Source organism: Pan paniscus, chromosome 8 (assembly GCF_029289425.2).
Source record: "Pan paniscus chromosome 8, NHGRI_mPanPan1-v2.0_pri, whole genome shotgun sequence".
Lineage (NCBI taxonomy): Eukaryota > Metazoa > Chordata > Mammalia > Primates > Hominidae > Pan > Pan paniscus.
Window position 1 is genome coordinate 104,584,973 of NC_073257.2, and position 14,203 is coordinate 104,599,175.

Consider the following 14,203-nt stretch of genomic DNA (forward strand, 5'->3'; position numbering starts at 1 on the left):
ACTTTGGGAGGCCGAGGCAGGCAGATCACCTGAGGTCAGGAGTTCAAGACCAGCCTGAACAACATGGAGAAACCCCGTCTCCACCAAAAATACAAAATTAGCTGGGCATGGTGGCACATACCTGCAATCCCAGCTACTCGGGAGGCTGAGGCAGGAGAATCTCTTGAACCTGGGAAGTGGAGGTTGCAGCAAGCTGAGATCACGCCATTGCACGTCAGCCTGGGCCATCTCAAAAACTAAGTAAATAAGTAAATAAATAAATAAACTGACCTATATTAAAAAATTTCTGTGCAAAGGACACAGTGAAAAGGCAACCTGTGGAGTGGGAAAAAATATCTGATAAGGGGTTAATATCCAGAATATATTAAAATCTGCAACAAAACAACAAAAAATTTCTAAATGGGCAAAGGTCTTAAAAAGCCACTTCTCCAAAGAAGATATACAAATGGCCAATAAGCATATAAAAAGATGCTCAACATCACTAATCATTAGAAAAGTACAAATCAAAACTAAAATGAAGTACCACTTCATACCAATTAGGACAATTATTTTAAAAACACTGTGAATACAAAAAATTAGCCGGGTGTGGTGGCAGGTGCCTGTAGTCCCAGCCAATCGGGAGGCTGAGACAGGAGAACGGTGTGAACCCAGGAGGCGGAGCTTGCAGTGAGCAGAGATAGCGCCACTACACTCCAGCCTGGGCAACAGAGCTAGACTCCGTCTCAACAACAACAACAAAAAAAAATCCTGGCCAACATGGTGAAACCCCGTCTCTACTAAAAATATAAAAATTAGCTGGGCGTGGTGGCATGTGCCTGTAGTCCCAGCTACTCAGGAGGCTGAGGCAGGAGAATGGCGTGAACCTGGAAGGCAGAGCTTGCAGTGAGCTGAGATCGTGCCATTGCACTCCAGACTGGCAACAGAGCGAGACTCGGTCTCAAAAAATAATATTAAAAAATAAAATAGAATAAATAATAAGTGCAGGTGAGGATGTGGAAAAACTGGAACCTGTGCACACTGCTAGTGGGAATACAAAATGGTACAGCAGTATGGAAAACAGTATGGCAGTTCCTCAGAAAATTAGAAATAGAATTACCATGTGATCTAACAATTCCACTTCTGGATACATATACAAAAGAAATGAAACCAAAGACTCAAACAGATATTTGTACAGCTATGTTCACAGCAGCAGTATTGGCAACAGCCAAAAGGTGGAAGTCACGCCAGCGTCCACTGATGGATGAATCAGTAAACAAAATGTAGTTTATACAATAAAATTTATTCAGCCTTAAAAAGGAAAACAATTCTGGCACATGCTACCATATGCTAGAAGACATACTAAATGAAATAAGCTGGCTGGGCGTGGTGGCTCATGCCTGCAATCCCAGCACTTTGGGAGGCCAAGGCAGGTGGATCAGGAGGTCAAGAGATCGAGACCATCCTGGCCAACATGGTGAAACCCCATCTCTACTAAAAATACAAAAATTAGCTGGGAGTGGTGGTGCACACCTATAGTCCCAGATACTCAGGAGGCTGAGGCAGGAGAATTGCTTGAACCCAGGAGGCAGAGGTTGCAGTTAGGCAAGACTGCACCACTGCACTCCAGCCTGGCGACAGAGCAAGACTCCATCTCAAAAAAGAAAAGAAAAGAAAAGAAAAGAAATCAGCTAATCACAAAAGGACAAATACTACACAACTCCACTTATATAAGGTACCTAGAGTAGTCAAATTCACAGACAGAAAACAGACTGGTGGTTGCAAGGGTCTGAAGGGAGGGGAAATGGTGAGTTATTATTTGATGGGTACAGAGTTTCAGTTTGGTGAGATGAAAAAAGTTCTAGAGATGGATGATGGTGATGGTTACACAACAACGTGGATGTATTTACTGCCACTGAACAATACACTTAAAAATGCTCAAAATGGGCCAGGTGCAGTGGCTCATGCTTGTTACCCCAGTACTTTGGAAAGCCAAGGTAGGAAGATCACTTGAGGCCAGGAGTTTGAGACCAGTCTGGGCAACATAGTCAGACCCCATCTATACACACACACAAAAAGGTCAAAATGATAAATTTTATGTTACATATTCTTTATCACAATAATAAAACCAACCATGATGGGGGGGTGGGGTGAGAAACAATCAAAATTCTAACAAACTAACCTAATAACTATAAATGAGTAACATAATCACATTGAAGGAGTGTAAAAGAAAAGAACTTAACTATGGAAAGCTGGATTTTGACTGGATACAATAAAGCCTAAGAGAAAAAGAACTATATGTAAATATTGTGACCTATTTTAAAAATGTTTCTCACAGGTGAGCTAGCAATTATGAAACTATGTGTACACTAGAATTGAGGAAATAAGAAAGTAAATTGTAGAAAATGAAATCCAGTGTTCTCATTGTTGGAAAAAGATGTTATAAATAAGAAATGGGAAAAGGCTACAATTGTGGTACTAAGTTGGAATCAAAGGTATCAATACAAACTTATATTTTTAATATATACAAAAAGACACAGAAATATAAAAACGTGTATATGTGGCTGTCCACCAGAGGCACTAGACTGGCCACTAGAAGCAATGACACCTCAGCAACAATGAGCACATCTAGTGCCCAGATCTTGGTCTGCGAAGATTATTTTCCGGTCAGGTGAGTTGGCTCACGCCTGTAATCCCAGGACTTTGGGAGGCTGAGGCAAGCAGATCACCTCAGGTCAGGAGTTTGAGACCAGCCTGGCTAACATGGTGAACTCCCATCTCTACTAAAAATACAAAAATTAGCCAGGCATGGTGGCACATGCCTGTAATCCCAGCTACCTGGGAGGCTGAGGCAGGAGAATTGCTTGAACCTGGGAGGCAGAGATTGCAATGAGCCGAGATCACACCATTGTACTCCAGCCTGGGTGACAGAGTAAGACTCAGTCTCAAAAAAAAAAAAAAAAAAAAAAAAAAAAAATTATTTTCCAATAAAAGGAACTAAGTGATTGATTCAAGGGCTAGGGCAAGAAAAATATAAGATGAGTCTAGAACAGAAGTAAAACAATACTCTAAAAAAGATGGGGCTTATTCAAAATACACAGGAGCCAAAATGAAGAAACTCCTAAGGGTCCAAGCCATAATAATTTGAGCAACAAAACAAAGAACGATAGTACTGAATTTTCAGCCGTAAGTTAAGATAAATGTATGTTCATAGCAATATAAATAAATAAGAAAAAGAAAAAGCAGGCTGGGCATGGTGGCTCACACCTGTAATCCCAGCACTTTGGGAGGCTGAGGAAGGCAGATCACCTGAAGTCAGGAGTTCAAGACCAGGTTGGCCAACATGGTGAAATCCTGTCTCTATTAAAAATACAAAAATTAGCCAGGTGTGGTGGCATACACCTGTAGTCCCAGGTAGTCGGGAGGCTGAGGCAGGAGAATTGCTTGAACTTGGGAGGCAGAGGTTGCAGTGAGCCAAGACTGTGCCACTGCACTCCAGCCTGGGCAACAGAGTGAGACTCTGTCTCAAAAAAAAAAAAAAAAAAAAAAGAATACCAATCTTTCTCAAATTCTTCCAAAAAAGAAGAGAGAATACCTCCAAACTCATTTTATGAAATCAGTATTACCCTGATACTAAAGCCAGACAAGGACATTACAAGAAAAGAAAACTACAGGCCAATAACCTTGATGAATATAGACAAACATTTAGCCAGACTAAGAAAAAAGGAGAGACGACACAAAATCAGAGATGAAAAAGGAGACATTACAACTGATACCGCAAAAATTCAAAAGATCATTAGTGGCTATTATGAGCAACTATATGCCAATAAATTGAAAAATCTAGAAAAAATGGATAAATTCCTAGACACATACAACCTACCAAGATTGAACCATGAAGAAATCCAAAACCTGAACACACCAACAAGTAACAAGATTGAAGCCATAATAAAAAGTCTCCTAGCAAAGAAAAGCCCAGGACCCATGGCTTTCCTGCTGAATTCTACTAAATATTTAAAGAACTAATACCAATTCTACTCAAATTATTCCAAAAAATAGACAAGGAAGGAATAACTCCAAACTCATTCTATGAGGCCAGTATTACCCTGATACCAAAACTACACAAAGACACATCAAAAAAGGAAAACTACAGGCCAATATCACTGATGAATATTGATGCAAATACCCTCAACAAAATACTAGCAAACCAAATTCAACAGCACGTTAAAAGGATCATTCACCTTGATCAAGTGAGATTTATCCCGGCAATGCAAGGATGGTTCAACATCAACACACTTATTGCAAATCAATAAATGTGATATACCACATTAACAGAATGAAGGGGGAACAACCCCACACAATCATCTCAATAGATGCAGAAAAAAGGCTAAGTATAGTGGCTCATGCCTGTCATCCCAGCATTTTGGGAGGCTGGGGTGGGAGGATGGCTTGAATTCAAGAGCTCAAGACCAGCCTGGGCAACACAGCAAGATACCGTCTCTACAAAAACAGCTGGGCATGATGGCACATGCCTATATTCCCAAGTACTCAGGGATGCTAAGGTAGAAAGGTCCCTTGAGCCCAAGAGTTTAGGTCTGCAGTGAGCCATGATTGCACCACTGCACTCCAATCAGGCTGACAAGAGTGCAACAGTGTCTTGAAAAAAAAAAAAAAAGATGGCCAGGTGCAGTGGCTCATGCCTGTAATCCCAACACTTTGAGAGGCCAAGGCAGGCGGATCACCTGAAGTCAGGAGTTCGAGACGAGCCTGACCAACATGGGAAAACCCCGTCTCTACTAAAAATACAAAATTAGCCAAGCGTGGTGGCACATGCCTGTAATCCCAGCTACTCGGGAGGCTGAGGCAGAAGAATTGCTTGAACCTGGGAGGCAGAGGTTGCAGTGAGCCAAGATCTCACCACTGCACTCTTGCACTCTAGCCTGAGCAACAAGAGCAAAACTCCGTCTCAAAAAAAAAAAACAGAAAAATACCTCTTCACAGATAGCTTTCAGATGCCACATGCAGGATCTGTGAAAAAAGGGGGGAAAAAATAGAGCAGAAAAATAATTTGACAAAATTCAACAGCCTTTCACGGTAAAAACTCTCAACAAATTAGGTATACAAGGAATACCTCCATTGTGTACTTCAGTACAATAAGGGCCATGGAAGACAAGCAAACAATGAACGTATTCAGCAGTGAAAAGCTGAAAGCCTTTCCTCTATAATCAGGAACAAGCATGACAAGGATGCCCACTCTCATTTCTATTCATCAATGATAATTTTCTGATTCTGATGGTATTGTGATTATATAGAAAATCACACTAAAGAGGCCGGGCACAGTGGCTCACGCCTGTAATCCCAACACTTTGGGAGGCTGAGGTGGGGGGATCACCAGAGGTCAGGAGTTCGAGACCAGCCTGACCAACATGGTGAAATCCCATCTCTACTAAAAATACAGAATTAGCCAGGCGTGGTGGCACATACCTGTAATCCCAGCTACTTGGGAAACTGAGGCAGCAGAATCACTTGAACCCAGGAGGCGGAGGTTGCGGTGAGCCGTGATAGTGCCATTGCACTCCAGCCTGGGCAACAAGAAAAAACTTTGTCTCAAAAAAAAAAAAAAGAAAGAAAATCACACTAAAGTATCCAATGGTCAAATTACTGTAATTGGTTCAGGAAAAAAATTATTTGCACTATATTGTACAATAAAAACTTTTCAGTATGAGATTGTTTCAAAAATACAGTATATCTCTTTCATGACAAAAATGCTGATCAAACTAGGAATAAAAGAGAATTTCCTCAACCTGAAAAAGGGACTCTATGAATAAGCTACTGCTAGCATCGTACTTAATGGTGACAGATAATGTTTTTACCATTAAGATCAAGAAGATGACAAGGATTTCCACTCTTGCCACTTCTATTCAACACTGTCCTGGAAGTTCTAAACAGACCAATTAGGCAAGAAAATGAAATAAACGGCGTACAAATTAGAAAGAAAAAAGTAAAATTAGCTCCATTTTCAGAAGACATGATCTTGAATATAAAAATATCAATTGTATTTCTATACAGTAGCAATGAACAAACTAAAAATAAGAAAACAATTTATAATAGCATCAAAAAATAAAATACTGGGTGGGCACAGTGGCTCATGCCTGTAATCCTAGCACTTTGAGAGGCTGAGGCGGGTGGATGACCTGAGGTCAGGAGTTCGAGACCAGCCTAACCAACATGGTGAAACCCTGTCTCTACAAAAAATACAAAAAACAGGCTGGGTGCCGTGGCTCACCCCTATAATCCCAGCACTTTGGGAGGCCAAGGCAGGTGATCACCTGAGGTCAGGAGTTTGAGACCAGCCTGGCCAACATGGTGAAACCCTGTCTCTACTAAAACTACAAAAATTAGCCGGGCGTGGTGGTGGGTACCTGTAATCCCAGCTACTCGGGAGGCTGAGGCAGGAGAATCGCTTGGACCCAGGAGGCGGAGGTTGCAGTGAGCTGAGATCACGCCACTGCACTCCAGCCTGGGCAACAGAGCGAAAGTCTGTCTCAAAAACAAAAACAAAAATTAGCTGAACACGGTGGTGGGCTCCTGTAATCCCAGCTACTAGGGAGGCTGAGACAGGAGAATTGCTTGAACCTGGGAGGTGGAGGTTGCAGTGAGCCAAGATCTTGCCATTGCACTCCACCTGGGCTACAGAGTGAGACTCTGCCTCAAAAAAAAAAAAAAAAAAAAAAACTTACGCATAAATTTAACAAAAGAAATGTAAAACTTAAACTTTAAATGGAAAGACTCCCATGTTCATGGATGGGAAGACAGTATTTTTAAGATAACAGTAATCCCCAAATAGATTAAAATCCCACCTAAGACTCCTTTTTTGCAGAAATTGACAAATTGATCCTAAAACTTGTTTGGAAATGCAGAGGACCCAGAATGGTCAAAAAAGTCTTGAGAAAGAAGAACAAAGCTGGAAGACTCAAACTGCCTGACTTCAAAACAATTGTAAGCAAAATAGTGTGGTACTGGCATCAGGATAAACATACAGATTAATGGGCCAGGCGCGGCAGCTCACATCTGTAATCCCAGCACTTTGGGAGGCCGAGGGAGGCGGATCACGAGGTCAGGAGATCGAGAACAACCTGGATAACATGGTGCAACCCCATCTCTACTAAAAATACAAAAAATTAGCCAGGCTTGGTGGCGGGCGCCTGTAGTCCCAGCTACTCAGGAGGCTGAGGCAGGAGAATGGTGTGAACCTGGGAGGCGGAGCTTGCAGTAAGCCGAGATAGCGCCACTGCAGTCCAGCCTGGGAGAAAGACTCCATCTCAAAAAAAACCATACAGATTAATGGAACAGAACAGAAAGCTCAGAGTTAAACCCTCACCTTTTGATCAATTTATTTTTGAAAAGGATGATGGCCGGGCATGTTGTAATCCCAGCACTTTGGGAGGCCAAGGTAGGCAGATCACTTGATGCCAGGAGTTCGAGACTAGCCTGGCGAAGATGGTGAAACACCATTTCTACTAAAAATACAAAAATTATCTGGGCATGGTGGCCAACACCTGTAGTCCCAGCTACTCAGGAGGCTGAAGCATAAGAATTGTTTAAACCTGGGAGGCGGAGGTTGCAGTCACTGCACTACAACCTGGGCAACAGAGCAAGATTCCATCTCAAAAAAAAAAAAAAAAAAAAAAAAAAGGATGCCAAAACAATTCAATGAGGAAGGACTAGTCTTTTCAACAAATGGTACTGGATATCCACATGTAAAAAGATGAAGTTGGACTCTCACCTCACACCATACATAAAAACTAATTCAAAATAGATCAAAGACTTCCATGTAACAGCTAAATAATTAAACAATACAACCTTTTTTTTGAGATAGTGTTTTGCTCTTGTTGCCCAGGCTGGAGTGCAAAGGCGTGATCTCAGCTCACCACAATGTCCACCTCCTGGGTTCAAGCGATTCTCCTGTCTCAGCCTCCTGAGTAGCTGGGATTACAGGCGCCTGTCACTACGCCAGGCTAATTTTTGGTATTTTTAGTACAGACAGGGTTTCACCATGTTAGCCAGGCTGGTCTCAAACTCCTGACCTCAGGTGATCCGCCCACCTCGGCCTCCCAAAGTGCTAGGATTACAGGTGTGAGCCACCATGCCTGGCCAATAATACAAATCTTAAAAGAAAACTTAAATCTTTGTGACCTTGGATTGGGCAGTGGCTTCTTAGATATGACATCAAAAGCACAACCAGTTTTTTAAAAAGACAAATTAGACTTCAACAAAATTTAACACTTTCTGCTTCAAAGAACACCATCAAGAAAGTGAAAAGACGGCCGGGCGCGGTGGCTCACGCCTGTAATCCCAGCACTTTGGGAGGCCGAGGCGGGCGGATCACGAGGTCAGGAGATCGAGACCATCCTGGCTAACACGGTGAAACCCCGTCTCTACTAAAAATACAAAAAATTAGCCGGGCGTGGTGGCGGGCGCCTGTAGTCCCAGCTACTCGGGAGGCTGAGGCAGGAGAATGGCGTGAACCCGGGAGGCGGAGCTTGCAGTGAGCCGAGATCGCGCCACTGCACTCCAGCCTGGGCGACAGAGCGAGACTCCGTCTCAAAAAAAAAAAAAAAAAAAAAAAAAAAAAAAAAAGAAAGTGAAAAGACAACCTATAGAATGGAATAAAATATTTGTAAATCATATATCTGATAAGGGACTTGTATAGAGAATATATTTTTTCATTTGTATTTTTTTGAAGATGGAGTTTCACTCTCGTCACCCAGGCTGGAGTGCAGTGGCACGATCTTGCCTCACTGCAACCTCCGCCTCAAGGGTTCAAGCGATTCTCCTGCCTCAGTCTCCCGAGTAGCTGGGGTTACAGGCGTGTACCACCATGCCCGGCTAATTTTTGTATTATTAGTAGAGATGGGGTTTCACCTTGTTGGTCAGGCTGGTCCTGAACTCCTGACTGCAGGTGATCCACCTGCCTCATCCTCCCAAAGTGCTGGGATTACAGGCATGAGCCAACACGCCCGGCCTAGAGAATATATTTTAAAACTCTTACAACTTTAATAAATAAAAAAAAAAAACCCAATTAACAAATAGAAAAAGGATCTGAGTAGACATTTCTCTAAAGAAGATATATAAATGGCCAAGAAGCATATGAAAATATACTCACTGGTCATCAGGAAAATGAAAGTCAAAATTCCAATGAGACACCACTTCATACCCACCAGGATGGCTTATAACAAAAGTACATATAGCAAGTGTTGTCAAGGATATAGAGAAATTGGAATTTTCACACACTGCTGGTGGAAATGCAAAATAGTGCCGCTGCTTTGAAAAACAACCTGGTAGTTCCTGAAAAGGTTAAACACAAGAGTTAGCATATGACCTAGCAATTCCACTCCTATGCATATCCCCAAGAGAAACGAAAATAAGTGTTCACATGAAAACTTGTACACGAATGCCCAAAGCAGTATTATTCATTATATCTCAAGACTGGAAATAATCCAAATGTCCATCAACTAATGAATGGATAAATACAATCTGGTCTATCCATACAATGCAATACTATGAGTACTAAAAAGGCATGAAGTACTGACACATACTACAATATGAATGAACTTTGAAAACATTATGTTAAGTGAAAGCCAGACACAAAAGACCACACATTGTTTGATGTCATTTGTATGAATGGTCCAGAACAGGCAAATCCATAGAAAGAAAGATGAGTGGCTGCCATGGGCTCAGGGAAGAGTGGAATAGAGTGTAACTGCCAAAGGGTATAATGTTTCTTTTTGAGGTGACGAAAATGTTTTAAAATGATTGTGGTGATGGTTGCACAACTCTGCAAATACACTAAAACCCATGAATGGTATATATATATATATATTTTTTTTTTGAGACAGGGTATCACTGTCACCCAGGCTGGAGTGCAATGGTGTAATCATGGCTCATTGCAGCTTTGACTTCCCGGGCTCAAGCAATCCTCCCGCCTCAGCCTCTGGAATAGTTGAGATTACAGGCACGTGCCTCCACACTCGGCTAATTTTTTATTTTTTGTAGAGATAGGGTCCCACTATGTTGCACAGGCTAGTTTCCAACTCTTGGACTCCAGCAATCCTCCTGCCTCAGTCTGGGAGTCACAGGATTTACTTATTTAAAAACTCAATTGTTTAAGGGAAACAGTTAAACTCTAGTGTGCTTCATTGATTTCCTCTGCCCCTTTTGCTGTTTTATGACAATTCCTAATTTGTTCATTAATATTTCTAGAAAGATGCTATGTTGTTGCCATATAATAATATCGATAATAGTTTGGCTGGTTGACTGTAAGTACAAATAACATACTCATTTTCCTTAAAAGTCTGTTAGTTTAACCGTGTATCTGACTGGCCAGATAGTCTTGTCTATTTGGCTTCTGGGAACGGTGTCTTCCCAGTGTCAACGTTCCTATCTGCCTTATTTATGTGACCTGACTGACCAGAAATCCTAATGTAGCCATCTTGCTCCAAAAGGTTCTTGGTCTTCCCTACCTTGTTACATTACACTCATCATCTTCTTGACTTACTGTACACTGTTTGCTCTCTTTTCTCCCTCTCTTCTTGGTGAGCAACTCGAGAGATGCCTCAAAGGTTGAGAGAAGTGAGTTGGGCACGGTGGCTCACACCTGTAATCCCAGCACTTCGGGAGGCCCTAGCGCGTGGATCACCTGAGGACAGGAGTTCAAGACGAGCCTGTTCAACAAGGGGAAACCTCGTCTCTACTAAAAATACAAAAATTAGCCAGGCATGGTGGTACGCACCTGTAGTCTCAGCTACTCAAGACGCTGAGGCAGAAGAATCACTTGAACCCAGGAGGCGGAGGTTGCAGTGAGCCAAGATGGAGCCACTGCACTCCAGCCTAGGCGACAGAGCGAGACTCCGTCTCAAAAAAAAAAAAAAGATTGAGAGAAGTGACTTGTTACTCCTTTTATGCATGCTCACATAGCTCAGGCTGATAGCTCCACTTACTTTCCTAGAAGCAAAGCTAACATGCTCTTCCACACCCACCACCTTCACTCCATCCTCACCTGGGTTCTAGACAACAAGGCGAACTCAGGCCGGGTGTGGTGGCTCAGGCTGGGCGTGGTGGCTCACACCTGTAATCCCAGAACTTTGGGAGGCCAAGGTGGATGGATCACCTGAGGTCAGGAGTTCGAGACCAGCTTGGCCAACATGGTGAAACCCTGTCTTTCCACTAAAAAAATACAAACATTAGCGGGCATGGTGGTGGGCGCCTGTAATCCCAGCTATTCAGGAGGCTGAGGCAGGAGAATCACTTCAACCTGGGAGGCGGAGGTTGCAGTGAGCCGAGATGGCACCACTGCACTCCAGCCTGGGCAACAAGAGTGAAACTCCGTCTAAAAAAAAAAAAATAAGTAAATAAATAAATAAATAAGGCGAACTCAGCAGTAGCACAGCTGTCTAAAGTAGACTTCCTAAGAGCTGTGGGACTTTTCATTTCTCTGTCAACCTCCTATAGTTGCCATAAGGATCAAATAAGATGATGTGATAATCTTCGTAAACTTTAAATGAGGCAAAGGGTAGTCCTGCAAGGATCAAATAAGATGACGTAAGCTGGGCGTGGCAGCTCACGCCTGTAATCCCAGCCCTTTGGGAGGCCGAGGCGGGCGGATCACCTGAGGTCAGGAGTTCAAGACCATCCTGGCTAACATGGTGAAACCCCATCTCTACTAAAAATACAAAAAAAAAAAAATTAGCTGGGCGTGGTGGTGGGTGCCTGTAGTCCCAGCTACTTGGGAGGCTGAGGCAGGAGAATGGCTTGAACACGGGAGGCAGAGCTTGCAGTGAGCGGAGATCGCACCACTGCACTCCAGCCTGGGTGACAGAGCGAGACTCCGTCACCAAAAAAAAATAAAATAAAATAAGATGATGTGATAATCTTCGTAAACTTTAAATGAGGCAAAGGGTAGTCCTGATTACACAATCATTTCTGTACTTTTGGAGCAATTTACATGTGTATTTTGTTTCATTTTTATTATTAACAAAAACCTCCAGTATGTCTGAAAACTACTAAGACTAACTTCCTCCAATCACTGTATAGAACGGATCACAAATATAATGTTTACAAGGCCAAAAAAGTAATGTAAATAAGCAAAGCAGGCTGTAAGAAGGAATGCATGCCCCTTCTGAAAGACAAATCTTCCCTAGCTCAAGCTAATTGCTGCCAGGCAGGAATGTGGGCCCACTGTTACCAGATTATCCCTTTTTCCCAAAAGGAACTGAACTCTCAGGATTTCTAAGTGTTGATTCCCATTTAAAAAATAACAACTGCAAAACATATCCACATGCCACATCCCAGCCTACTGGTCTACAGTGACCTCATTTATAGTCGGTCATACTCTCTAAAATAAAAGCAACATCAAGTGAGGAGTTAGTGATATGTAAGCACAAGAAAGTAAAAAGAACTATGCACCTGTAGAAGGCAACGTTCAGAAACCAAAACTTGGTAGGATTAATAAAGATATTTGAAGCTACTTAGTCTGGTGGCTAGGAAAAAGACTCATGCAAACTAACCAATTCAAGATAAAAAGAATAACCAAGTGTCAAGTCAGAGTGACTTTTCCACTACATCACACTGGCTCCCAAGGGGATAGACTATAGAGAGAATAAGGCATTTTTTCAACTGGATGGCAGTTTAAAGTAGTCTGGAGTACAAACTTAGAACAGGTGTCAATCTTACTGATATCTTCCTGGAACAGAAGCTGAATTCAAGAATATTTTACCCTGGACCAAATGTTATCCAACACTCCCAGCCTATATTGGCCATCAGAAGAGCATACAGAAACCACAGAGTAGCCCAACAATGGGAAGGGAGAAACTTTCACCAACTCAAGAAAGAAAAAAAAGAAGGAAAATCAGGTGACTAATGTTTGTTTTCATTATTTCTTGTTTTAAAAGCAAAATTTCAAATTTACTTCCTCCATAAAAAGAAAAGCAGGCTGGGTGTGGTGGCTCACGTCTGTAATCCCAGCACTTTGGGAGGCCAAGAAGGGTGGATCATCTGAAGTCAGGAGTTCAAGACCAGCCTGGTCAACATGGTGAAACCCTGGCTGGGCACAGTGGCTCACGCCTGTAATCCCAGCACTTTGGGAGGCCGAGGTGGACAGATCAACTGAAGTCAGGCGTTCGAGACCAGCCTGGCCAACATGGTGAAACCACGTCTCTACTAAAAGTACAAAAATTAGCCGGGCGTGGTGGCAGGCGCCTGTAATCCCAGCTACTTGGGAGGCTGAGACAGGAGAATTGCTTGAACCCAGGAGGCGGAGGTTGCAGTGAGCCAAGACCACACCATTGCACTCCAGCCTGGGCAACAAGAGCAAAACTCCACCTCGGGGGGGAAAAAAAACATGGTGAAACTCCCATCTCTACTAAAAATACAAAAATTAGCTGGGTGTGTTGGTGCATGCCTGTAGTTCCAGCTCCTTAGGAGGCTGAAGCAGGAGAATCACTTGAATCTGGGATGCGGAGGTTGCAGTGAGCCAAGATTGCACCATTGCACTCCAGCCTGGGCTACAGAGTGAGACTCTGTCTCAAAAAGGAAAAAAAAAAAAAGGCTGGGCATGGTGGCTCAAACCTGTAATTCCAGCACTTTGGGAGGCTGAGGCGGGCAGATAACAAGGTCAAGAGATTGAGACCATCCTGGCCAACATGGTGAAACCCCATCTCTACTAAAAATATAAAAATTAGCTGGGTGTGGTGGCACGCGCCTATAGTCCCAACTACTTGGGAGGCTGAGGCAGAGAATCGCTTCAACCTGGGGCAGGGGGCAGAGGTTGCAGTGAGCCAGGATCATGCCACTGCACTCTAGCTGGGCAGCTGAGCAAGACTCCGTCTCAAAAAAAAAAAAAAGAAACAAAAAAAAGAAAAGAAAAGCAAATCTTTAAGTTCAATTAAAAAAATCTTAAAGTTCAATTTTAAAGGGAGGGGAAAAAAGAAGCCATATGACTTTTTTGTCAAAGTCTCGCAAAGGATATCCCTGAAAGCTTGCTGCTTTAACCATATGCTAGATAACCTGTAAAATAACTTAATTCCCAAGTACTTACAATACTAGAATTCTAGAGCTAGATGGAGGGAGTGGAAGCCATTCAGGTCATCTCTCTTACTTTTGTAGTCTTATTCTACAAAGGTGTAGATTCACACTAGGACCCAGATCTATACTTTTCTGTTTGGAAATCACC

The 14,203-nt window shown here is 42.7% G+C and overlaps 1 protein-coding gene across 7 annotated transcripts in view; it reads right to left on the reverse strand.

Annotated features, from left to right (window-relative positions):
* IDE (insulin degrading enzyme) overlaps positions 1–14,203 on the reverse strand; it is a 128,464-nt gene that overhangs the window by 97,809 nt on the left and 16,452 nt on the right. For 2 of the 7 annotated variants that reach the window (XM_034931105.4, XM_055093138.3), the window contains exon 2: positions 9,140–9,321. The exons of 3 other annotated variants lie outside the window; for them this stretch is intronic. The gene's annotated coding sequence lies outside the window, so the exon portion shown is untranslated. 2 more of the 7 variants (XM_063607818.1, XM_063607819.1) reach the window with 2 other exon arrangements.